Source organism: Neovison vison, chromosome 6 (genome assembly GCF_020171115.1).
Source record: "Neovison vison isolate M4711 chromosome 6, ASM_NN_V1, whole genome shotgun sequence".
In the NCBI taxonomy this organism is placed as follows: Eukaryota; Metazoa; Chordata; class Mammalia; order Carnivora; family Mustelidae; genus Neogale; species Neogale vison.
This window is the reverse complement of record NC_058096.1, coordinates 188,764,598-188,789,370: the sequence shown is the minus strand read 5'-3', so window position 1 is coordinate 188,789,370 and position 24,773 is coordinate 188,764,598. Positions and strand designations below refer to the sequence as shown.

General features: G+C 39.7%; 1 protein-coding gene and 1 pseudogene across 3 annotated transcripts in view; both read left to right on the top strand.

Annotated features, from left to right (window-relative positions):
- Window positions 1-24,773, top strand: part of TAFA1 (TAFA chemokine like family member 1) — a 584,591-nt gene that overhangs the window by 121,174 nt on the left and 438,644 nt on the right. The gene's annotated exons all lie outside the window — the stretch shown is intronic.
- LOC122910928 lies at window positions 16,173-16,257 on the top strand (annotated as a pseudogene).

The window sequence follows — 24,773 nt, the reverse complement described above, 5'->3', positions numbered from 1 at the left end:
AATTGACTGTCCCTCATAGATAGGGAGGGGAAGAAGCTGAAGGAAGGCATCGTGTGTGCATGTGTGTGTGTGTTTGTGTGTGTGTGTGTGTGTATTTTCCCCCTGAAGTGACTTTTATCTCTCCCCAAATTAACTGTGAGATAATGTTCATGATTATTTATTTCTCCTGCACAGCAGAGAAAGGAGAGCAGAAATATCCAGATACCCCCCAAATGGTTATTACTTGGGAGTATTTTGTTTAAGAATGTGGCCTCTGTACCCAGATGGCCTGGTTCAAATCCTGCCACCACCAATCACCAGCTGTGTGAATTTGGGGGAAGTCACATAATCTCTCTGGGACTTGGTTTTCTGTTAAGAAAAATGGCGTATCTTGATTTTGTGTTTGTTCTAACTAAGGGAGAGGAGACTCCTGATATCTTGTGGGTAGAGGCAAGGATACTGCTAGACATTCTACAATGTGCAGGATAGTTCTGCACAACAAAGATTTATCTGGCCCCTGATGTCACTAGTGCTGAGATTGAGAAAACCTGGTTTAGATTGGATATGTCACTTCTGAACTTTTACCCTCTAACATTTGGTACTGTGCAAGTCACAATATTTCAGACGACTTTTAAATTGTCATCATGATTCGTCAGGTTCATAGGCTTCAAAAAGATGCGTGGAAATATTTTGTCAAGATAAATAGATTTAGGTGTGGAGTGTTATTTTTTTGAATGACACTATCATTTTAAAAAAATACACCAGGTGCTTGGTTGACAAAACCACATACTTCATTTTCTTCCAAAACAATTTTAACTGTTGGAGAATCTTTTTAACAATACAAATGATGGTTCTTTATATTCTCTATCTTTCTATCAATCTAGGACAGTATTTGAGATGATAAAGGACAGCCTCCCAAATCCGTCATCCTTGTTGTGATTTAAGGAAGACTTTTCCCCATAAATTACTGAGGTATCTGGCAATGAGAAGTGTTCAAGGCTATTATTTATACCTGTTTAATTCTCAATATTATGACAGCATGATTTTTGAAATGGACAATCCCAATTCAAAATGCTTTCTGTTCTGAATTTTACCACATTGGAGTGATTGTTAATAGCTCTTCACTGTCGAGAAATCACCATGAACTCTTCTTTTTCTTATTTTTAAGCATTGAGATCTTCTCTAAACTTGACAGATGAATTCACTTGAGTTTTTTTTTTTTTTTTTTAAACCTGCAGCTCTAAATAGGCCATTTCCATCAATACATCCCTTCTCATTGACAACATCTTGTTTGGGGGCTCAGTTTACACCTGAATTTCCCCATATTTCCATGACCCTTTGGGTCTTCTGATATCTTTGCACTTTTCTTGCATTGTCTCCTAGTCCATGTAGAACCTTTGGACTATAAAGAAAGGCATCTTTTACTCTGAGAAAATAATCTCCATAAAACTGTGCACAACTTGTCCTTTCTTACAGAGCATTCCTAAAAGTTATATCCTCACCAGGCTTGTCCCCCAGCTTTCTATCCTGTGGGATCATCTCCATTTATTTTATATGTTCATTTATTTAATCATTTATTCATTCAACCAACAAATATTTGTTGAGTTCCATGTATGTATTCCTGACACAACAGGGAACAAGACAGTCTCCCATCAGGTTCTGAATTGTGTCTCGCGTTACATAATCTTCAAAAAGGTAGAACCATGACTCCCGCACAAATACAAAGTGAACAAACATCAAAGATTTTATTTAACTTATTAATTAATGAGGGATCCAGTAATAGTTAACAATTGGTTCAAGTGTGAATTGCATTTACAAAGATTTATCATGTCACCTGCACTGAATTCATTTGCCTTACCTCAAGCCTTTGCCTTGCTTTCTAAAGAAAACAGGGATTTCACCAGCACCATCCATAATTCAACTTTTTCTTCTCAGAGTTGCAAAATAGACTGGTGAAAGACAATGCCAGGTATATACTGCACACAATCAGATTATTGCTGGAGGGTCCAGTGGACATCATCTAGCATTCAACAGCACAGTGAGTTTGGGCTCATTTCAAAGTTTTCACAATTTCCCCTAACCCTAGCCCAGACAACTTTCAAATATACAAACATTTCACGCAATGAGGACAGAAATAAAGACAGAGATAAAGCAGTATATGCTGTGAAAGAAGGTGCTTGGGTGGGGGGTGGGATCTTCCTTAGAGGAGAGCCAAGGAAAATCCCAAGAAGACTTGTTTGACATAGTACTTCCAATAGATTGCCTATTTAAATTTAAACAGATGTGATAAAGACCTTCGTCTATGGGGGACAATGTCCACACTTAAGGCAAGAGTGTGGGCTGCTACTAGAGTCTCCTGGTACTTTTTTCAGTAGCAATAAAAACAAAATCATGCCTATAAACTATTCTCCTCCATCTTTTTGCATTCCTCCTCCCAAAACTTGGTGTCCATATTTTAGTGTATGTATTTATTTTACTTTTATCCAATGGACTCTATCTTTGCTCTTCACTTTGCAGATTTAATTTTACAGTAATTTGTGTGGCACAGAATGACCCAAATGGCAGATTAAGCTTTGAGCAACGTAGGGCCACCAAAAATGAGAAAATCTGGTAAATTTGATAAAATCTAGAAAAAGTTCTCATTTATCTGATGGTCATTTTAAAAAGTAGCCATCAGATAAATGAGAACTTTTTTTTAGATTTTATCTATTTGAAGTTTTGGCATTACTTTAATTTTGATTAAGGTTTGCAAAGCCAGGGTTTGCAAACCACGGGCTTGTAATGTTGTGCAAACATGGGCCAAACACAGCCCCCTGCCTTTTTTGGTAAATAAAATCTGATTAGGTAACAGCGGCTCTCCTTTGTTTACATATGATCTGTGACTACTTTCATATCACAACAGCAGAGGTAACCAATTGTGATAGAGGCTATGTGACCTGCAGAGCCTAAAGTACTCATTAGTCAGCCCTTATAGACAGAGTTTTGCCAGCTCCTGAATTACATAATTGGCGGGAATTAATCTTTTCACTCATTTATTTATTTATTTATTTATTTTTTAAAAATTTTATTTTATTTATTTGTCATAGAGAGAGAAGCGAGAGAGGCACAGGCAGACAGAGTGGCAGGCAGAGGCAGAGGGAGAAGTAGGCTCCCCGCCAAGCAAGGAGCCCGATGCGGAACTCGATCCCAGGACGCCGGGATCGTGACCTGAGCCGAAGGCAGCCGCTCAACCAACTGAGCCACCCAGGCATCCCCATTCATTTATTTATTTAACAAATACTTAAATGTAGCTACTATGTGCCAGACAGTGTTCTAAGATCTGTAATCACAGCGTAATGGGAGACACAGTTTCCTGATTCAGAAGCTTGTAATCTGATCTTAGATTATTATGTTTTCTTGTTTTAATTTTTGAGATGATAGGTTAAAGAGTGTGCTGCAAAATTTTAGTAATGGGGTGTTTGTCTCCATGTTTTGGTCTGGAGTCTCCCAAAAGCAGACTCTCAGGTAAAGACTTGAGTATGAACATTTTATCTGAGTAGTCAAGGACACACCCCCAGAAAAGGAAGGGAAAACAGTCCATAGAAAGTGTATTACTAAATCACCAGCCACATCGGGTGACTGGAACTTGATCCTGAGGGGAAACTCTGGGAAAGGTACAAAACACACACCTCAGAAATGGCCCACCCAAGAGGCAAGAGAGTGGAAATGTTTGTACACAAACTCTCAAGGGTCATTAATAGCGGCATACTTGGGTGTGTGCGTGTATGCAGAAGTGTGAAGTGTATGTGAGGTAGGAGGAAGAAGTTTTAATAGTTTAGCATTTGTGGCTTTCCTGATATGGGATATGCCCTGATATCTATAAACTCTCCCTCATCAAGGGCTTTATTTTGCTCCCCTCCCTTACCTCAGAGGGTAGCACCCTCAAGAGCCATTACCTAGCATATTTATTCACTTTCTGCAGGTCCTTCTTAGCCAGGTCCAAAACTCTGTTGCTGAGTAATTCTTTTTTTCCTGAAGCAAAGCCGGTACTCTTTGGTGAAGCCTAGCTCTTCTTACTGACCTATGTCGGAAGATGGCGGCAGGTCTCAAAGAAAAAAGTATCATCTCGTAAGGCCTTCTCCCAAGCAAGGCCTCTGCTTGGTCGCCAGGCAAGGAGATAACGTTATCTTCCATCCATGGGATGTGGATAACTTCTGCACGGCACAAGTGCAGAGGAATCTGAGAGTTCAAGTTTCTAGGGTTCATTTACCCGGGTGAGCCTATCTGATTATCTCAGGGTCCCCTATTTGCTCCATCAGTGCCTGCCTGGAACAGAGCTTGTCGGGGCTGTGACTTAAACATTCCCTATGATGAATCTCTCACATCGGATCCTGGCCCTGATTTTCAGCATGGTCTTCCCTCAGTCTGCAGAAGATGAGCTACTTCGAATCGTGTTGGAGAGATACTCTGGCTTCCCCACTGAACCCTGGCATGGTGTCCGGCTCACGCGAGTTCTTTCATTTTCATTTTTCAGTTGTTCCTGCTACCCGACACAACTGCCCAATGCCACAGCCCTTCACTGATCATTGCCACCACATCTCTGAAGAGTTTGAGATGGTGCGCAAACGGGGGCAGCCTCTTCCATCTGTCCCATCCCGATTCCTCCTCAAGGGAGAGTGTTAGCAATTAGGATATCATAGCACACCGCTCCACTTGCTACCAGTGATGGTGATTGTGTTGCCATTTTGCCAGTGTAGCAGCGGAAGCCAATTCCAAAGATTTGTTTCTTAGGATGACTTTGTGTTCCAACAAGGGTGACAAATCTATCCCAGTTTGCTTAGCACCGTCTCTAATTGTAACAGCACAAGTTCCAAGTCCTGAAAAAGTCCTTAGTTTCAGGCAAATGTGGGACGGTTTTTCCAGCACTGTCTTAGTTTTTTAAAAATTGAAAATCCTATCCACAAACCTCCTAAATCCTGAGCAAACCAGGATGGTTTGTCACCTATTTCCAACTGTCTTACGGCCCCAGAGGTGATCTTGAGGTCGATCCAGGCTGTTTAGGAGGTGTAGAAAGTAATATAAAATGTTGAGGGGCAGGCAGCCCATCAAGACAACATTAGTAAGCCAGGTACCACAGTGAGCAGTCAGATCTCATTTTCATAGTGAACTGGGAAATAGGGCAGAGCACATGCGCCAGAAATGTCCCAGTAGAGTAGGAAGGACACTGGGAAGTTTACGTACCAATTCCTCACAGTCTTTGGGAAGGGCTGCTCCTGGAGCGTGTTAAATTCTGGACACTTCTAGCCTGCGGACCAGGGCCATGGTATTCTTAACATAGTTTCAGAAAAACAAAGAAAAAAAAAAAAAAACATGCAGGCCCCAGGATGCAGAGGTTGGCCGCTAGTATTTGGAGACACTGAAAGATCTGGAAGATATTTGCGGCAATTCAACATTTGGTCTTTCCACCCCTCGTGGTACCTGGATCCACTTACGACCCATGTTAAGTTGACTTCATCGTAGTAAGGAGGTGGCTGGACAGGACTCCCAATAGGAGGTTTGATGCGAAAATGCTGCAGTCCTGTCTGTTAGACCTGCGCCACAATTGCAGTCTGTCCTCTCTTCCCTCTGTCTTCTATTTTAGATTGCTCTCACCCTCTACCAGCAATCCTGGCATCTCTGTTGTTCCCCCAGTGAAGGTAGGGCAATATTCCCTGGATCAGAGTTAATGTATGGTGTACAACCCCGGAATTGGGAGCCAGGGATAAAAATCCATGGTTTGCAGATTTGTAGTGTGGCAACTCAAATAGTATCTAGGGCTTTATAGCTAGAGATGTTATAGTTAGTGACATCATGTGACCAAATACCATCCCTTGAAATAGCTCCTATATCCACCCAATGCCAGACCCCACGATTAGTGTTGGAGAAGGTGATACTATGTGTATTCCTCACTCATTTTGTTGCTGACCGCACATCGTTTCACTAGCTTGATGAAACAGCATCAATTTTACCACCTCGCTTAAACATGGATCTTTGTCACAGAAAAGATGGTGGGGATAAAATCAATTTACTCCCTTTCCATTTTTATATATTAGAAGCAGTTCTTTACTGTAATGTTGTAACTTGGCCATTGCAGCATGTGGAAGACAAAATAATTGCTTTCCCAAAGATGTTCACACTCTAATTCCCATAACATGGGAATACGTTCCCTTACATAGCAAAGGGAACTTTGCAGATATGATTACATTAAGGTTCTTGACATGGGGAGATTATCTTGGATTTTTGGATGGACTCAGTGTAATCACAAGTGTCCTTGTAAGTGAAAGATGGAGGCTCTAGAGTCAGGAAAAGAGATGTGAGGATGGATAGAAGCAGTGGTCAGAGTGATGTGATTATGGCTTTGAAGATGGAGAAAGGAGTCATGAGCCGGATAGTGAGGACAGCCTCCTTCAGCAGGAGAAGGCAAAGAACGAAGGTCCAGAAGGAACATGACTTCTCTGACACCTTGATGTTAGCCCCATAAGACCTACTTCAGACTTTTGACCTCCAGAGCTCTAAGATAATATGTATATGTTTTTTTAAAGCACTAAATCTGTAGGAGTTTGTTACAACCACAATAGGAAACTAATACACAGGATATAAGAAATCAAAGCTATAGAGCTAAAGAGGATGCACTGATGTTTCTTTTTCGTGGGGAAGTCTAGTGTGGATGTTAAAAATCCAGTAACTGAATTCACGTTCCACAGCCCTATCACTTAACTGCAATGTGACCTTCAGAAAGTTACGTAACAACTTCCACTATGGTTCCCTCATCTGTAAGATGGGCATTTTAATGATATATCGCTTCTGTCGCGATATATATATCTTCTTCTATGATTGGGCAACTGCCTTTGGCTCAGGTCATGATCCTGGAGTCCCTGGATCAAGTCCCGCATCGGGCTCCCAGCTCCACGGGGAGTCTGCTTCTCCCTCTGACCTTCTCCCCTCTCATGCTCTCTCTCACTGTCTCTCTCTCAAATAAATAAATGGAATTAAAAAAAAAAAGATTATCTACAAAATTCATTTAAAAGAGTTCCTGGCACATAGTAAGAGCTCAGAAGCATTGACTATCAATGTGGTGACGTCACGACAATGATCTTTATACTTGGGATGATCTCACAATTTACAGAGCATTCTCATACATGATTAAACTTTAATCAATCCTGTGAGACTGTTTCCCGCTTCTCTCCCTCACCCTTTTCCACACAGACTCGGAGGATCTGGGAAGGGAAATAGATATGCACAAGGTCTCCGAGTCATTAACGGGTGTGGCTGAAAATGTCTCCTAGCCCCATGCTCTTTTTCACTTCGGGATTGCTGTTGGAAGTATACTGAAATTAGTGCTGAATTCCAGAGTGAAAGGACAAACACTTGTGTCTGAAAAGTGGCACGTGCACAGCCCCTCGGGCTTAGTGTCTCAGAACACAACTGGCTTCTGTTTGTTGAACAGAACTGTGTACTGATACCTAGTTGTTAGACTTTTAGAAACTTGAGAGTTTGATTACTTTAAATGAAAAGGACACAGGAAATAAAGGAGGCTCATATAATATTCTCTGCTGCTCTTTCTCTGAGTTTAATCCTGCCTAGAGAACGAAGGTCTGGTGACAGAAAAATGTCCCTAGTTGAGAAGTTTCAGGATCAGAGGCCACCCAGTGATTGCCGAAGATGGAACCAAATTGTGGAGATGTTTGCTATTATATCCAAAATCCACACATGCTAAGTGAGTAATACATAATTGTTGCTGTCACTTTCAGGGAGTGAATGGTATCGAAGTGCCTCTTCCTGCAGCTCCATATTTACTACAGGAGCTGAGGAAAAAGTGCTGGAGAAAATTCATGCTAATGGCTTGAAGCACACGAGCACGCGATAAGGAACATTGCACTCGATGCCGTTTATAATAATAGCAGTAATGCCTAATGCTCATTGAGTGTTTGGGAAGTGCCAGGCACTGCTGTAATCTTGCTACATATATAAACACAATTATTCCTCACACCAACCCTGCAAGGTGGGGACTATTGGTTATCTGATTTGATACATGATGAGATGGAGGCAGAGAAGCTAAAGAACTTGCTTCAGGTCACAGAGTTGGTAAGTGGCTAAAATGGGATTTGAACTCAAATGACCTAGCACCAGAGCCTATATTCCCGCACACTAATAAGTTAATGTTGGAATGGAGAGAACAAATCTCAGAGACCCCAGAAGACAGCACAGAGGATAAGAGTTTTTGCTTGTTTGTGTGTTGTGTTGTGTTGTGTTTTAGAGAGAGAGAACAAGGGGGGAAGGAGGTGTGGAGAGGCAGATGGAGAGAGAGAATCTCAAATAGGCTCTACGCCCAGCACAGAGCCCCACACAGGGCTTGATCTCATGACCTGGGAATCATGACCTAAGCTGAAACCAAGAGTCAGACACTTCACTGACTGAGCCACCCAGGTGCCCGGAGGACCAATGGGCTTTGAAAGCAAGAAGAGAGGATGCTGGGTATAGAGAGTACAGACCCAGTTAAGGTACCATCGGAGTATCCCTAATCACTGTGGAAACAAGGGGCACTCAGTATATGTTTGTGTATGACAGAAGGGGTCCTGGGATGTAAGGAAACAAATTGAAAGAAACGGTCCCCTGGATAATCTTCATTCCACAATTTAGCCAAGGGCCAGCCCTAACCAAATAAATTAAGATTCAGAGGAAATAAGGTCTTTGTGTAAAAAAAAAAAAAAAAAATTAAAAAAAAAAGAAAAAAGAAAAAAGTGCTTGTTTGATTTACTGACTCACTTGGGATTTATTAACCCAAGTGCCATGGTAGAGAGAGTGTTATTGTGTTGACTTAGAAGAGCACCTGAGCCTTCATTGCTGGGTGCACATATGTCTATTTCTGTGAGGCAGTGGGGGGCTCCGTGGGCTTTGTTTCTGGCTTCCTCATCTGGGCACCAGATGAACCAGCTCTTCACATCCTATTTAGGAGACTAAGTGAGAGAATTTGTTCTGAATCCTTAAGAGGATTTGTTCCTTTGCTAATCAGGGCCTGCCGTAAGCCATCACTGGGAAGAAAGAGTTTGTCTTTGAGGCTTCCATATGGTCCTGTAACCTACATGGTCCACTGACTCAGAAGTCCATCACTGCAACCGTATGTGTATGTGTGTACACGTGTGTGTGTGTGCATACATACTGATGGAATCCTAGAACATAGGTGAGGTTCGGTGGGGTGAGGTCCGGAGCCGAAGACCAAGAAAGAATTCTTGAGACATCTTCGGTGCAAAATGCTGGTTTATTAAAGCACGGGAACAGGATCCATGGGCAGGAAGAGCTGCTGCCTGGGGGATGTGAGGAGTGGTCTGTTATATACTTGTAAGTTTGGAGGGGATTAGGGATGGCGTAAGTCTCTAAGGAATTTTGGAAGCAAGGTTTCTAGGACCTTGAGGGGCTAGCTATTGTCTGGGGAAAAGGTTATTCATTACCAGTAATAAAACCTTTTCGTGAGACCCTTTAGATGTATATCAGTGGGCCCTTCGATTGGGAAAGAGACACCATCTCGGAGGTTTAGAGATCAAGTTTCCTAAAGGAATTGTTAAAGTAGATTTATAGGATCCTGTTTGGGGACAAGGGGTCATTCAGGCTAGGATTGCCCTTTGCCCTTAGCAAAGCCTTAAGGTGGTGATAGTTGAGTCCCTAGAGGAGAGTCACTCTGCTTGTGTTAAGGGCTTGTCAGTAGGTCAGGAAATTTAATAATTTGTCTTCTGCCTCTGTTTCCCACATCAATACCACAGCTCAAATCACCTCAGCCTTCTTTCATCTGGGCTCTTATGCCTGCTGGTTGGACTACACATGTGTAAACACCAGGTATACAGATGGCTAACGCAGCTTCACGTCGTTGTTACCTGGAGGATGGGCGTTCCAGCTTCAGCCCTCCTGGCTTCAAACAGGAGGGCTGAAGCTGGAATGGTAGAATTTCAGACAGAGAAGGGCAGCGTTGGGTGGAAGAGCATTCTGGGCCAGCCGGTGAGGTGATGGGCCTTTCACGGAAACGAGGGGTGGCATTTTTAGAGTAAACTCCCTTTTTGCGTATGAATAGCAAACCTCCCCTCCCCACTCTCGCCCCTCTGAATGTAGAGAAAGGCTTTCACCGGGACTGCTTCTGGGTCAGCTCTCTCTGGAGCTGCGGGTCTTTGTCATGGATGTCAGGCCCATATGCCTTAGAGGAAAGATAAAAGAGTTGGAGGGGCGGGCTGGGGAGAGACTGTATAATTTTATGGAGCAATATTTCTTCTTTAAATGGGCTCATGGATACTTCAATTAGCTGGCTTTTGATTGCTCTTCTTAGCAGGAAATCTCCATATAATGAAAATGTGGATTCCTCAGCTCCCACTGTCACCGACCATCTTGTCAGGATGAATGATTCAACTTCATCCCTTAGTGCATTTTGACACAGGTTCAACTTTGGACTGAATACATGTTTCTCTTTAGCACCCGCTTTCTCTCTCTGGATGTTTTTTTTCAGCTTTGTTTGGAGAAGGAGCTAACAGTTGTAGAAAGTATCTGTTTTCAACTAAGTGAACAGTATCCAGTGGAGAGAGAGGGAAACTCTTCCTGGCAGGAAGCCCTGTGACATGGTACCTGTGACTGTCATTCTTGTCAATGATCTGAGCAGATGGCATATATCCAGTAGCAGAATTTGAGGACATTTAAATGAATGCCTTAGGTGGAAAGAGGGTTTGCAATTTGATCATCAAAATAACTTAAGTAAATTAAAAAAAAAATGGTGCTTGATAAATTTGATAAATTTCTCTGTTCATATGGACTTTCTGTAGCAAGAATTGTACATTTAATTCAATTCGTGTGCCTCAAGGAGGGTAGAAAAAGCAGGTTAAATCCTGAGGAAGGAGACTAGATAACTTCAATGTGGTGGGGTGGTTTCTTTATGAGAAGAAGCTGAAAAGACACAGTGGGAGTCAGAGTAGGGATACTAGTTGAGTAGAAATGCTATAGTCATGCGCAAACTTAGAAAGGGGCCAGGCATGATAAATGTGCACTTGTTTATCTTGAAAACTAAGGGTTTTGCTTGAAGCTTGAAAGTGATGATTTAAGACTAGAATAACGGATGCATTTTGAACAGGTCATAAGTATTATTGATCATGTGTAGCAGCTTGAAAGAGAAGTAGATACCAAAGAAGAGCAGATAAATAAGTGAAGAGTAAAACTGTAGTTGATGATTAAAGGTACATTAAGAACATTCAGGAAACATCTATATTTTTGAGGATGAGATCATCTTTCTCCACAAAACACCCTTCAGGGAAGGAGGAGGAAGTTGAAGCAGTGGTACAGCAAGATTTCTTTCTTTTTATGCTCCCTGGACTTATTACATTTATCCCTCATCTAAATGGTATTTTCCTCTTTATGGGCAAAGGTAAAAATGATAAAATGATACCTTAGGCAATAGAATGTCTCTTCTCAATCTCATGGTTGTGGTTCCATTGCCTCCAGCAAACACATAGTAGGCACAAGAAAGTGGCATTTTATTTTGGCAAATGACAATTTATCTTTTGCTACTAGATTTTTAACCATCAAAACCCCTTGGTTGACTTCACTTTTTGTTTTTTCTTGAATACTTTTGTCTTTGTGCAGATTGGGTGGTCTCAAACCAAGATGCTTCAGAAGGGGCCAGGCAAGCAAGTCATATGGAAAATTAAAATGAATCAAGGGGACTTGCTAGGGAATGGTGGGGACTGTGGCGAACTGGAGGTCATATTCCTTTGTAAACAGATGCTGCTGCTACTCATTTTCAACCAATAGTTGCCACATGGGGCTGTAGACCCAAAGTTGTGATTCTATGCAAATGTTTTCCAGAGATGACAGAAATATGGTCAAAGAAACAAAAGTTTCTGTCATTTGAAATAATGTATAGGCCCTGAAATCCAACATTGCACCTTCTAAATAAGAATCTGTTATGGGGGAAATTAACACCAAATAAATAAACAGCCACAGCAAAGTATCAACAAAATAAAAAGCAGGTTCTTAACCAAACCAACTCAAATAAAATCAACAAGTAATTAATGTCTTTTTGTATGTGTAGTTCTCTAGGGTTTGTCTACTGGAAAATCTAAGCCATAAGGCAAAACATGTATTCTCTGCTAAGTGCACGTTGAGTATAGAGGCAAAGAGTTCACCTTCATAGTGGAAGTAATATTTGCCTTATGATTTGAAATATGAATATTATCTGGTTTAGAGGAAAAAAAGATGGGTGCCTGGGTGGCTCAGTTGGTTGAGTGACTGCCTTTGGTTTGGGTCATGATCCCAGAGTCCCAGAATCAAGTCCCACCATTGGGCTTCCAGCTCCATGGGGAGTCTGCGTCTCCCTCGATTTTCTCCTCTCTCATGCTCTCTCTCACTGTCTCTCTCTCAAATAAATGAATAAAATCTTTAAAAAAAGAGCAAAAAAAGATAGTTAAAAAGCAGTTCTGATGAGTTAAATGAAGGGAGAGAAAACCCCAAGGTAGGAAAAGTTTCCAACTCCCTTCCTGCGACAATGGCAGCACCTCTTTGATTTGAATAAAATGTCATGAAAACAATTAGTTGAAAACACTAGTTGTTGAGAGTCTTAGATGGCAGGCAAAGGAGTATGAGCTTTATTTTCTAGTGGGTGGTTGCCAACTCAAACATCCACAGGAGCCAGGTAGGTAACCAAAAAAGAAAAAAATATATTTTGGAGGTGGGAAGGGCACTGTATCTAGACAAGAAACAGACTCCGGTCCAGTGGATTGCTGCCATGGAAAAATGCAATGCCAGCCTTGCCCATGGGAAGTCTAAAATCTGGGGTTTTATTTGAGCTATGGTTTTTCAATGTTGGCAGCAAATTCCCATTTAAAAAAAGTGTGAATCAAACTTATTTGGAAGCTCATAAGTAAAATAAACCTAGAGCTGCTAGGTGTAGGGGTAAAGGGAGTGAAGGTTATTCATGTCCCAGTCCTGTGTCTAAATTCTTTCCCTTCTTGAGCCAAGGGTAGATCTCTCACCTAGAGTATATTTTAAATATAAGTGTTATCTGTAATGGCAAACCATTGAAGATATAATAAACTTGGCATGCCCTTTAATTACAAATATGTAAAAAAATGCATGCACATGGACAAGAAGTATAAAATGAAAGTAGTTTTGTGAGTAAAAAGATGATTTCATTTCAAATATTTTCTAATTATAGTGTAAAATTTAAATTAGGAAAACATTAAGAAATCTTTTTAGAAGTTTAGAATTTTTTTTTTTCTTCCAAGTCAGTAGTTTAAACCTAAGAGCATTCAGAGGATATGTGAACTTGAAAAAAAGTATAATTAGATCTTTATTTCTGTTATCCTCTAATTGAAGTGTAACATTTCCTTCCATTATGAAATGGTTAACAACCCACAGAAGCATAGATTGTACCTCTGTGACTTTGTCACCAATTCAAATCCTAGGTATTTTCATGGAGTTGAAATGCAGATGGCTTGAAATGAAGTTCATTGGTACTGATGCTTCGAAGTCACAGTTGTTAGCAGACCAGCAGTTGGATCAAGTGCTTCAATGCATTCATAAAGAAACACAGATACAAACCACTATGTTACATGTTTAAAATAAAATATTTCACTATAATTAGTTCCATTTTTAATCCCATATATTAATTTAAGCTTTAAAAGCCTTACTCTGAGCAGGAATTCATTGGCTTTATCAAGGCTTCCAGAGAGGGTCATGACATGAGGAAAGTTGAGAAGCCATTCTCTGAACCGGTGTCGTCATAGATGAAGAGGTGACTCACCCTAGGATGAGTCTCTGTAGGATGGCTTTGATTTCTGCAAACTTTCCCACTTGGGATAAGGGCAACCCTTCCAATTAGAGTTTCCGGTTGTTTCTAGAAATTCAGGAGTAGATGGGATCACTCGTCGCTATGACACAGAACAAAAAAGAATTTTAAAATAAAGATTTTTGAAAACATTATGAACCGGACGCTTGGCTTCTCTGCACAATGGAAATTGACCAAAGGCCATAATGGGAGTTCCAGGCAAGGTCTTGCTGGGACCTGTGCTTGAGCACAGGGGAGACAGAGCAAAGGGAAAAGCCCTCCAGCTGCCTCTCCCTGGAGAAGTCTGAGCGGTCTTCAGAGGGCTGAGGGTCTTTGGCAGGAAAAGGGTGCTGTCTAAACAGATAGGGACAGAGATTTCTTTTGGGCTTGTGCACTCAAAGATCACACTTCTTCATGTATCACATGTCTAATTAACATGTTATTTATTTATTTGATAGACAGAGATCACAAGTAGGCAGAGAGAGAGGGGGAAGCAGGCTCCCTGCTGAGCAGAGAGCCCGATGTGGGGCTTGATCCCAGGACCCTGAGATCATGACCTGAGCTGAAGGCAGAGGCTTAAACCACTGAGCCACCCAGGCGCCCCATAATTAACATGTTAAATCTCCACCCCGGATGTGGTTTTTTGTGTTCTACTGAGAGAGAGAGGAGGTGAGAGATCAGTGCTGGGGTCCGTCTTGGCGCAGATCGGTTTGTTCTGGCTTTGTTTTACATGAATATCCTGCCTCCACATTCCATGAGATCTGTTACTTGGGAGGAAAGTAGCTCAGTAGGTTCTTCTACAGACCTGACCAAGACACCTGAATCCAGTCCCTACTCTATCTCAGTTATATGTAAAAACAGGCTCAGGGACAAGTTACAGAATGCCGTTGTGTGATTGTCTGTAGCCAATCAAAGGGAAGAGAAAAAAACACGATGATGTTGGGCCTAAAGATGGTCAAGCTGGATCATGTAAAAAACCATGTAAGAACACATTTTCTCCAAAAAGGAGAAAAGCATCAACATTCTGGGTAACTGCTGGGGGACGGGGAGGACTCTTGGCTCTTTTAGAAAAACTATCTTCAGAAGCATGTTTTTTCACCTGTGTGGTGATTAAAGGACAGAGTTTCCATCTCCCATGGAAATGTACCGACTGTGACCAAATTAGCTCTGAATTTGCTATTATTTAAATGCAGTTTCTTGTATTTATTAAAATGAAGTGACTGTCATATGAAAATTGAAAAGGAGCAGTTGCACATGCAAATTATTTCTAAAGTTCAACTGCTGCTAAATGAGACGTGGTGTTCCTAAACTTAGAAATGCTTAACATAAATTATGACCTAATTAACATTTGCATGGTAATCCGGACTTCCTACAGCTTATTCTGCTAATTAACACATGACAAATGAGCACACATTAATATTTTATTGTAACATAACTTGTCCAAGAAAGCTTCTTAACTCCTTAGAAAACATTTTGTGTGTGTGTTTTTTTTCCTTTTTTTTTTTTTTTTTTTTTTTGCCTGAGAAGTATCCTATTGTGGTTTATGCCATTATATAATTTTGATGATAAAATTGCTTCATGTTGTAAATTTAATAAGAGACACAGAAGTGCAAGCTCTAAGAGTGTCTTTTTTCTTTGTTTAAATTCTTTTTTCTCACTCTTTCTGGAAAAACCTTCATTTTTTTAGAAAAAAAAATTGCTTTGATATGTATCTCTTAGCTAGTTATCACTTGCCATGATAAGTGTATATTATATACTCATGATATTGTCTCCTGGATCTGTATGGTCATGAGGAAATCCAAACCCAGCAGGAGAGCAAATGGATTATAAGACTGTAGATTCTGCACTTTGCAAGTGGCTTCCTATTGGTCGTATATTCAATGAGTTTGTGTCATCTTTTATGTCAATTACAACAGCCCTCAAATTAGTAAGGGAGGTGCTTCTATCTCCAACAGGGACAGAAAGCAAGTATCAGTGCCATTGTAACTTTGATTGTTGTTAAGTTGCCATTTTTCAGTTTTGATGTGTTTTCCTGACATATCATAGAGGTTTTGGCTTGTTGTCATTTGTTTTACTTAGGATTTTCCAAGAATGACTGCAAAGTGTCTTCATACCTGATCATATAAATTTGAGCATGTGCTCTTTGAACTCTGGGAGAAGATTTTCTAAACTAGAATGAGAGCAATGGCTGTGATGGGTAATGTCCTGGGTATTTTTGGAAGAACGTTACAAAGGCACCTCATGAGCCATTGAGAAGGTGAATAGTGTCTTGCCCTCTTTGTTTAAAGATATCTTTGATGTAATTGAGTAGTCTTTTCTGCTTAATAATTAAATTATAGTCCTGGTCTACCAAACCTATTGCTTTTGAAAAAAAAATACATTTTTTGCGCAGTGGCAGTATCATAGCCAATGAGGTTTATCCGAGGCGCGATTATTGCTAATTAAAAAAAATTTGTTTATTTATTTTAGAGAGAGAGAACATAATAAGGGGGAGAGGAGGAGAGGGAGGGAGAGAGAGAATCCTTAAGCAGACTCTGTGCTGAGGACAGAGGCTGACTCAGTCCCAGGATTCTGATCATGACCTGACTCAAAACCAAGAGTTAGATGCCCAACTGACTGAGCCAACCAGATGCCCCTGCTTTTGAAAATGTTTTTACCCACACTTTTGTGTTGGATATTTTTCCCCCAAACCAACTAATTTTTCAAATTTGGAGGTGTCCTACAGTTCAATTCACTTCTACTGATAACTTCCTGGAGGTAACACAGATCCCACAGGTGAAGGGCTCAGTCCCACAAGACTACCTCCACTTCACATAGTAGACACAAGTCCCAGGCCTCCTGTACTTCTTATGAACTGGCTCCTAATTAGAGGTTCCTGTGGTCCCTTCCTCCAGGCTCTACAATTTGCTAGAATGGCTCACAGAACTCAACAAAGTGCTCTACTTAGTATTACCAATTTATTATGAAGTATACCAATGAGCAGCTAGATAAAAAGATACCTAAGGTGAGGTCCAGAAGATTCCCAGACACAGGAGTTTCTATCCCCATGGAGTTGGTCTGCCCCACACTCCTGGCACAAGTATGCATTCACCAATCCAAAAGCTTTTTGAACCAAATTGTTAAGGGATTTTTATGGAGGATTCATTACCTAGGCATAACTGATGAAATTGTTGGTCATTGGTGATCGAACTCAATCTCCATACCCTCTCCCCTCTTTGGAATAGGGATTTGGGGCCGAAAGTTCAAACTCATTAAGCATGCATTGGTCCTTCTTCTTAAAGGTATCTAGGGACCCTGAGCCACTAGTTATCTCATTAATATACAAAAAGACACTCAACACTCTGAATGTTTCAAGGGTCTGAGGAACTCTTGAGCCAGGAACCCAGGATGAAGACCAAATGTATATTTGTTATTATATCATAATATGATGACGGTTGACTTTCTTCTACTTAGAACTCACAAAAGAGCCAACTAAAGTGCTGGATAATGCAAATTTTGAGTGGTACCTATATGTGTTCCGTTTAATCTATTAATAATAATTATGTGTGTGCATATTTCTCTTTGTATGCAGAGGGATAGATATAGACATATGTAAATATTTGCATATGTAATTATATAGATGCACATATATGTATATATATCTATGCACCTATCTAAACTGGAAACAACCCAAATGTCCATCAACAGGTAGATGGAGAAATAAACTGTTTAATATTCATATAATATGTTACTACTTAGCAATAAAAAGGGATGAACTATTGATATGTACAACAACATGGGTGAATCTCAAAATACTTGTGCCAGATAAAAATGGGTACATACTTTATGATTTCATTTATATAAACTTCTAAAAATTATAAACCATTCCAAAGTGATAGAAAGTAGATCACTAGTTACTTGGGAGGGGGTTATAAGGAGAGATTTTAAAGGATCAGGAGTCAACTATCTTGATTGTGGTAATGATTTCACAGATGTATGTATATATATTAAAATTTATCAAATTGTACACTATTTACTATTTGTTTTATGTCAGTGAAGCCATATATGTGTCTGTGTGTTTGCATATGTGTGCAAGTGTATTCCCATTTCTGCAAATAAAGAATATTAGCTCCCTGAAGACAAAGGATTTTCTCTTTTACCAACTGCTATATTCCCATCATCTAGATAGAATTGTCTCTGGCACTTAGTAAGTGCTCAGTAAATTTTTGTTTAAAAAATAAATAAATGCAGGAAATGGGTATATACCTCTCTGTAGATATAAATATTCTGTTCCTTCTTTTGAATGTGTATTGTCTAAAAATTATCATCATCTTTCTCTTTCTCTTATTAGAGTAGGAACATTTCCAGGCGGTTCTGGAAAATGTAAAGCAAACAAACAAACAAAAAATCCAGGTGATGAACAACTGAGTAGCACCCAATCACACAGAATAAACAGGTAGAAGGAGAATCCAGCTCTAGACAGAAAGACAAGATTAGATAAGTATTTCATGAGAGGAGCTGACCACAGAGAGTTAACATACAAGTTTCAGGAGAGGAAACCTCTGGGGTTTCTAGGAACTATAGTAAGATTATAGAAAGGCATCAAGAGGTCATAGTAAAGGCAGAATAAGCTAGGACCAAACTTTGGTGGATACAGGGCAGAGAAGAAGAGAAACAAAATACCAGGGAAAGAACTGGAACCAAGGAGGAGGACTCTGAGAGTGTTTATAAGCTATATGCCCTCCATGGTTCTGGATTTCTGTAAGTGGAAGAGTAGTAGGTTTCCTTGAGGCATGTGGTCTTAAAGGAAACTTACATAAAAATAGTCATTGGTACAGCGTCTTCATACCAGTTTCTTCATACCATACAAGATGGCCAATACCCCACAGAATAACTGAGAAATAAATTTTCTGGTTAGATTTAATTTGTAATGAATGGCATAGAACTTTACAGTAGAATAATTTTTTTTTCATTGTACTGGCCAGGATTCAAGTTTGAGGATCAACAATAAGATTATTTATTCTCAGATTAACCCTAGATATACTTTCTTGTGATATCTACATTTAGGTTCTTGTTTTACATTCTGTAACCATCCTAAATATATCTTCTAAATTGGTTGCTCTGAGCCATGTTTCTTGTCTTTTTCTTGTGCAGCTGAATTTGGATACTAAAGTACATGGCTTGATAGGTAATAGAAGCACTTAGAAACTAACACATTGCCTGGAACATGGTAGACATTTACATTATTTGTAGACACAACAGTTTTATAAAATTGTTTTCATTGTGTCATTGTTGCAAGTTTGGAAGTGGCATCAATATTAATTGTAAATTGCTAAGCACTATAGTCGTCCATTAACAAACTTCCCTTTCTTCCTTCCTTTTTGCCTGCCTGCCTTCCTTTCCTCCCTCCTTCCTTCAGCTTATTCAATAAGCATTAATTGATGGACAGTTCTGTGCTACATATTGTGTGACAAAGTTGAATGAGACTGTGGCCCTGCCATTGAAGTCCTGGTAGAAGGACAGATGAGTAAACAATTATAATTAGGAACATAATCCTTCTGGTAAAGGAATTAGGAAATGTTTAAACTAAAGTGTGCAGACAGGCATGGTTACTTGTGTGTGACCAGCATCACACTTCCTATTGCTTCTTCTACTAGTTGTCATCCTCACAGTTCTTCAGGTGGGAGCAATGACTTTGACAGCCAAGAAATACAACTCACTGCAGGTCTTCTGGCTCTAGAAGACTACTAGAGGTCAGTGGCTACTAGAGACTAGGAACTAACCCATACTAGGCAGACACTTCTGAATTAAAAATAGTTTTAGTGGCTCCTGGGCGGCTCAGTCTGACTCCTGATGTTGGCTCAGGATTGTGGGATGAGCCCTGAGTCATGCTCAGTGGTAAGCAAAGAGACTACTTGGAGTTTTCTCTCTCTCTCCCTCTCTCCATCTCTCTTTCTTTTCCCCTACCCTACTTGTACTCGTTCCCTCTCTCTTACTTTAAAAAAAAAAAAAAATTTAAATTGACCACTGCCTGTCAGGTAAGTTAAATAACTGGTTTCAATATGATCCATAGACAGTAACACAACATGGAATGAGATTTGAGATTGCGCAGTACCATGCTCAAAATGTCATTTTGTCTATCAAGGACTTTAATGAACTCTCCATGAGGTTAACTTAATTGTAGATCTTCTTTTCTAGAATCAGACACCTATTTCTAGCACAGACAGATTCCTCTTGCTTATAGTAGCTGGCTATTTCTGCTCCTCTGAGTCTTGAGATATCACAGTATGACAATGCTGATGGCTCTAAACTTTTAAATCTTTAATCACTCCAATTCCTGTACTTGGGGCCGTGTTACTTAAGTAGGCGCCACTATTCTCAGGAATAGAGCTGCTAAAATAAAAATATATCTGTGTCTTTTCTTCCCCTGTGGTTTACCTAAAACAAACCCCAAAGAACATGGAACTGGAAACCACAAACTTCTTATTTCCTCCGAAATTATTCTTGGTCTGCTCATGAAAGACCCCGTGTGTTATGGTTTTAGTAACATGCTTGCTGCCGCCCTTTTTCCACCATATTTTGTAGTAAATAGAAAAGTTATTCTTGTGTACTCTCTGTGGATCAAACAATAACAAAGAAACCATAAAGAAAATAGTAGCTAACGCTTTGATCATTTACCATGTGAGAACCCACAAGCTAAGTACCTTATACACATTATCTGATTTAAGCCCCCACATTGTTTCACCCAAGAATATACTATGGAGGTTGTCTGTATTGCAGATTCTTGGCTCTGCCCTTGGATATTTTAAATCAGTAGGTCTGGGTTTAGGTGCAAGACTCTGCATTTTTTTGAATGGTTTTAAGAAAATAAATAACTTGAACCCCGAGGTTTTTAACACACATGTTGGATCATTCTGATGAAGGTCTACTGAAATTGCCCTTTGGGAAACAGTGGTATATATGTAATATAACAGATAAATCACTAGGATGGAAAATAAGAGCGGGTATGCCAGGAACTGTGTCTTATTAGTGGGATAGGTAGGATGATAACTGGCAAATCAAGGAGGGCTTCCTAGAAGAGGTGAGGTGACGTGGTAAGGAATGGGATTCTGGAGCCAGGTAGCCTGAGTTTCTGCCACTTGCTAATTGTATTACCTTGACTAAGGTACTTTGTTTTTCTGTGTCTCAGTTTCCCGTTGTGTAAAATGGGGATAAAAATAGTATTTGACTAATGTGGTCATTGGAAGAATTGACTGTGTTATTGTGTTAATTTGCTTAGAATGGTGGCTGGCACATTGTACGTGATGTTTAATTATTTCCTTTCATCGTGTTTTTTGCTATTCAAGGGTATAATACTTGAGCTGAGACTTAAAAGATGAGGAGAAGTCTACTAGGTGAATGACCAGATGTGGTAGCATTCTAGCAGAGCATACATTATGCAGAAAATCCTAGAGATGAGAAACAGCTTCATGCTGCTAGAGGAGAAAATCTGGCATATGAGGTTAAAGACGGAGGCCCGGAGATGGGTCCCAGAGGTCCTGGGCTTATATTGTGGATTTTAAAATGATAGAGAAGTTTCACAGGAGTATCATAGAGCGGTACTTTCGCCATCACTCCGATAGATCTGCAGAACTTGGGTTTGGGGGAAACAAGATGACAGTTGGGGTGACTAGTTCGGAGGACCTGCAGGGGCCCAGGTGAGGGATGGGGAAGAAATGGAACACAGAGACTGATGGAAGGGTGGAGGGAGAATATTTTTAAAATATTTGGGAGATAGTACTGGTCTTGAATTTTTGGACATGGATTAACAAGAAGAGAAGGACAAAGGTCAGGTTTCTGTCTTGGGAATTGGGTGAAAGACAATGCCACCAACTGAGATAAAGCCTAAGGGAGTGTTTGTGGATTCAATGAATTCAGTTTTGGGCTGTGGAGTTTGCGGTACCCATGTGATGTCCGCATAAAGACATGCATTATCTATAGCACATAGCATAGAGCAGCTGGACATTATGAGTCTACACTTTGAGTTGCCGGTGTGACCTGAAGCTTGGAACACATGGCCTGATATATGCAGAAACACTGGTAAAGCATGGAAAAAAAAAAAAAAAACCACGGTAAATATAAGGCATTCAGAACGGTGTTATCCTATTGTTGTTGTTTTCAGCAATAGTTTATGTTAGAATACAAAGAACTCCAATGAAGTTCTTCTAAAAAGAAACACTCTACTCTTTCCCCAGTTCATTAGTAGGATTTCTGAAGAGAAAACACTGTGTTCAGCGACATGCATTTAAATTCTAGACCTCCAAAGGAAATTTTCAGACAGGCCATCCTTGTTCTTGGTTAATTAGAAAATAAGTAGATAAACGAGTAGAGGAGATCTTTGGGTAGACTTTTCCATTTATTGTGGGCTTCTGGGAGGAACACTTGTACCTATGGCTTTATTATAAGAAGAAGGCATGTTTATGGATTTGCAGAATATTAGAGTTAGAAGCAGCCTGATACTCATTTGCATGTTTAAAAAAAAAAAAAAAAACAAAACAAAAAAAGAGGTCCCCTGAGGTTGAGTGCTTTGCTTCAGATTTCACAGCAAATATGTGACGGGACCAAGCACTAATAGTGACGTTCCCTGGTTTGGAGCAGCGTTCCCTGCAGACTCTCATTTTTCAATATTGAAATGCATATATCTCTTTACCCCTTCATTCTGTTCTTTTCTTTTTCCTATTTAACTTACAGCGAAGGAGAACATAAATTATGAATAAATATAGCACTACTGGAATGGATATGTTGGCTTGGAAAGTTCTTCTCAGCAAAACATAGTATACAAGTTTTAAACTGTCCCATAAGGTTTGGCTAGAAAATTCTGTTTGGGGCAGGGAAGACCCGTCGGTGGCTGGGTGGCTCAGTCGGTTAAGTATCTAACTCTTGATTTCCTCGCAGGTCATGCTCCTAGGGTCATGATATCGAGCCCTCTGTTGGACTCAGCACGGAGTCCGCTTGAGGTTCTCTCTCTCCTTCTCCCTCTACCCCTCCCACTCCTCTCTCTCTCTTTAAAATAAATATAAATAGATAGATAAATAAATATGATCTTTAAAAAAATGAAGACTAAAGTTTTGTTGGGTTAAAATGTTTCCATATTTAAAAAACAAATGTCATATCCTCCTGCCCACTCACTTCCTGAGCATGTATTAATTATAGTAATGGTAGTAGCAGGAACATAGTAGTAACTACAGTTGAATGGCTGTCATGGAATTAATAGTGATGGGGACAGTGAGGGTGAGGATAATGATACACATTTATTAAATGCTTTCTGTAGGCCAAATACTGTATACATAAGAGGCTATAAAAAGTATAATTGAAAATATAGACATTCAAGTTTAAATTCTTGGTATTGTATCCCAATGCAACACATTTCTAGCTATATGACTTTGAGCAAATACTTCAATTCTTGACATCTCAATTTCCACATCAGTAAAAATAGGGAAAATAAGAAGTGCATTATGAACTGGATGTGGTAAGACTAAAATGAAAAGAAAAAAAAGTGTGTAAAATATCTGGCAAAGCTTACAAGCCTAACTCTATCAGGAAGCCTTTATTATTACCTCCGTTATACATATTTGCAAACTGAGGCTCAGCGAAGTGAAACCGTCCACGAGTCTGTCTTATACTAGAGCTAGAATTCAAATCCAGGTCTATCTGACTCCCAAGCTTGTTCATAACCACAATTTACATTTTCTTTTGGTAAATTACTTAAGTCTTAAATCTTGAGAAAGATCTTCTTTAGGGATCTCTGCATTTGTTATTCCATTTCTATATTTATTTCAACATTGTAATGTTCTATGGCATTTTCCATTTCTGAATCCTCTGGAATTGTTGCAGTCAGATGCCTTTGCTGTAAGCATTAGTTTTTTGGATCATCAGCGATTCATCTTTTCTCAGGAAACTGACAGTCGACAAGTGTGCATTTTACATGTAAGACTAGACAAAGTATAATCAAAGAAGAGAGATTCAAAGTCAATAAATATTGTTATTGGAACAGTATTTAAAACTCTAAATTTGACTCTTTTTTGTTGTTGTTTACAATATTGCATTGAGACTGGCCGCGTTGGATCCTGCTTTATACAGGTTGCACAGTTGTTACATTCCTTACTAATTGTGGCTGGGGTAAAACTAGCTGCTTCTTTGACTTTCCACAAAAGTCTGGGACCCCTGTGTCTCTGACTTTTACTCTTAGGCTAATAGACTCTTATTACTCAACTTCAATGAGTTTTCTTCCTCTCTGTTCCCTTTCCATAAGTTGATTCAGAAACCAACTTCGTAGTGTGTGATAAGAATATTGAAAACCTAACTAGGATGTTACATTCAACTCTGTGATGAAAAGGTTGCTTCAGGAGAATTATAATGAATTATTTTCATGTTACACCGTTTTAAGTACCAAAGACTTCAACAAAGGGGCTGTTAAAACTAAATGCTATTTTATTACACAGAGCAAGAGAGCAGCAATTAAGATTTTGGCTAAGAAAGTTAACCTTCGAACCCTTAGACATATTCCAAGTGACTCAAACAAGTAGAAAGGTACAGCTGATGTCAACATAATGGTAGATGCACCAAGAACCATTATCTTTCATTAAAAAAAGACCTCTCCCAGTTATCTTAGAAAAATCTCCATCAGCAGAATTAAGTAATTATAAGAATGTGAGTTTTTTTATTGCGATTCTATTGCCATTTAAATATTCTAGGTGTAAGATGAATGGAAAGCTAGGACTTGAGCCCAGGCATTTGACTCTTGGTCTGGTTGTCTTTAGGGATCAGAATTTGACAAAAGACAGGAAGACTCCAAAGGAGCTCATACAAAAACCCTTAAACCATAGGAGTCTTTGCATTATTCCTATTTCCTAATTAATTCCTTAATTTTTGTGACTGATGCATTTTATGTAAATCTTAAATATAGGAAGCACATCAATAAAGGGGTTATAAAACTGAATTTTGCTATCTGATCAACTTGGGT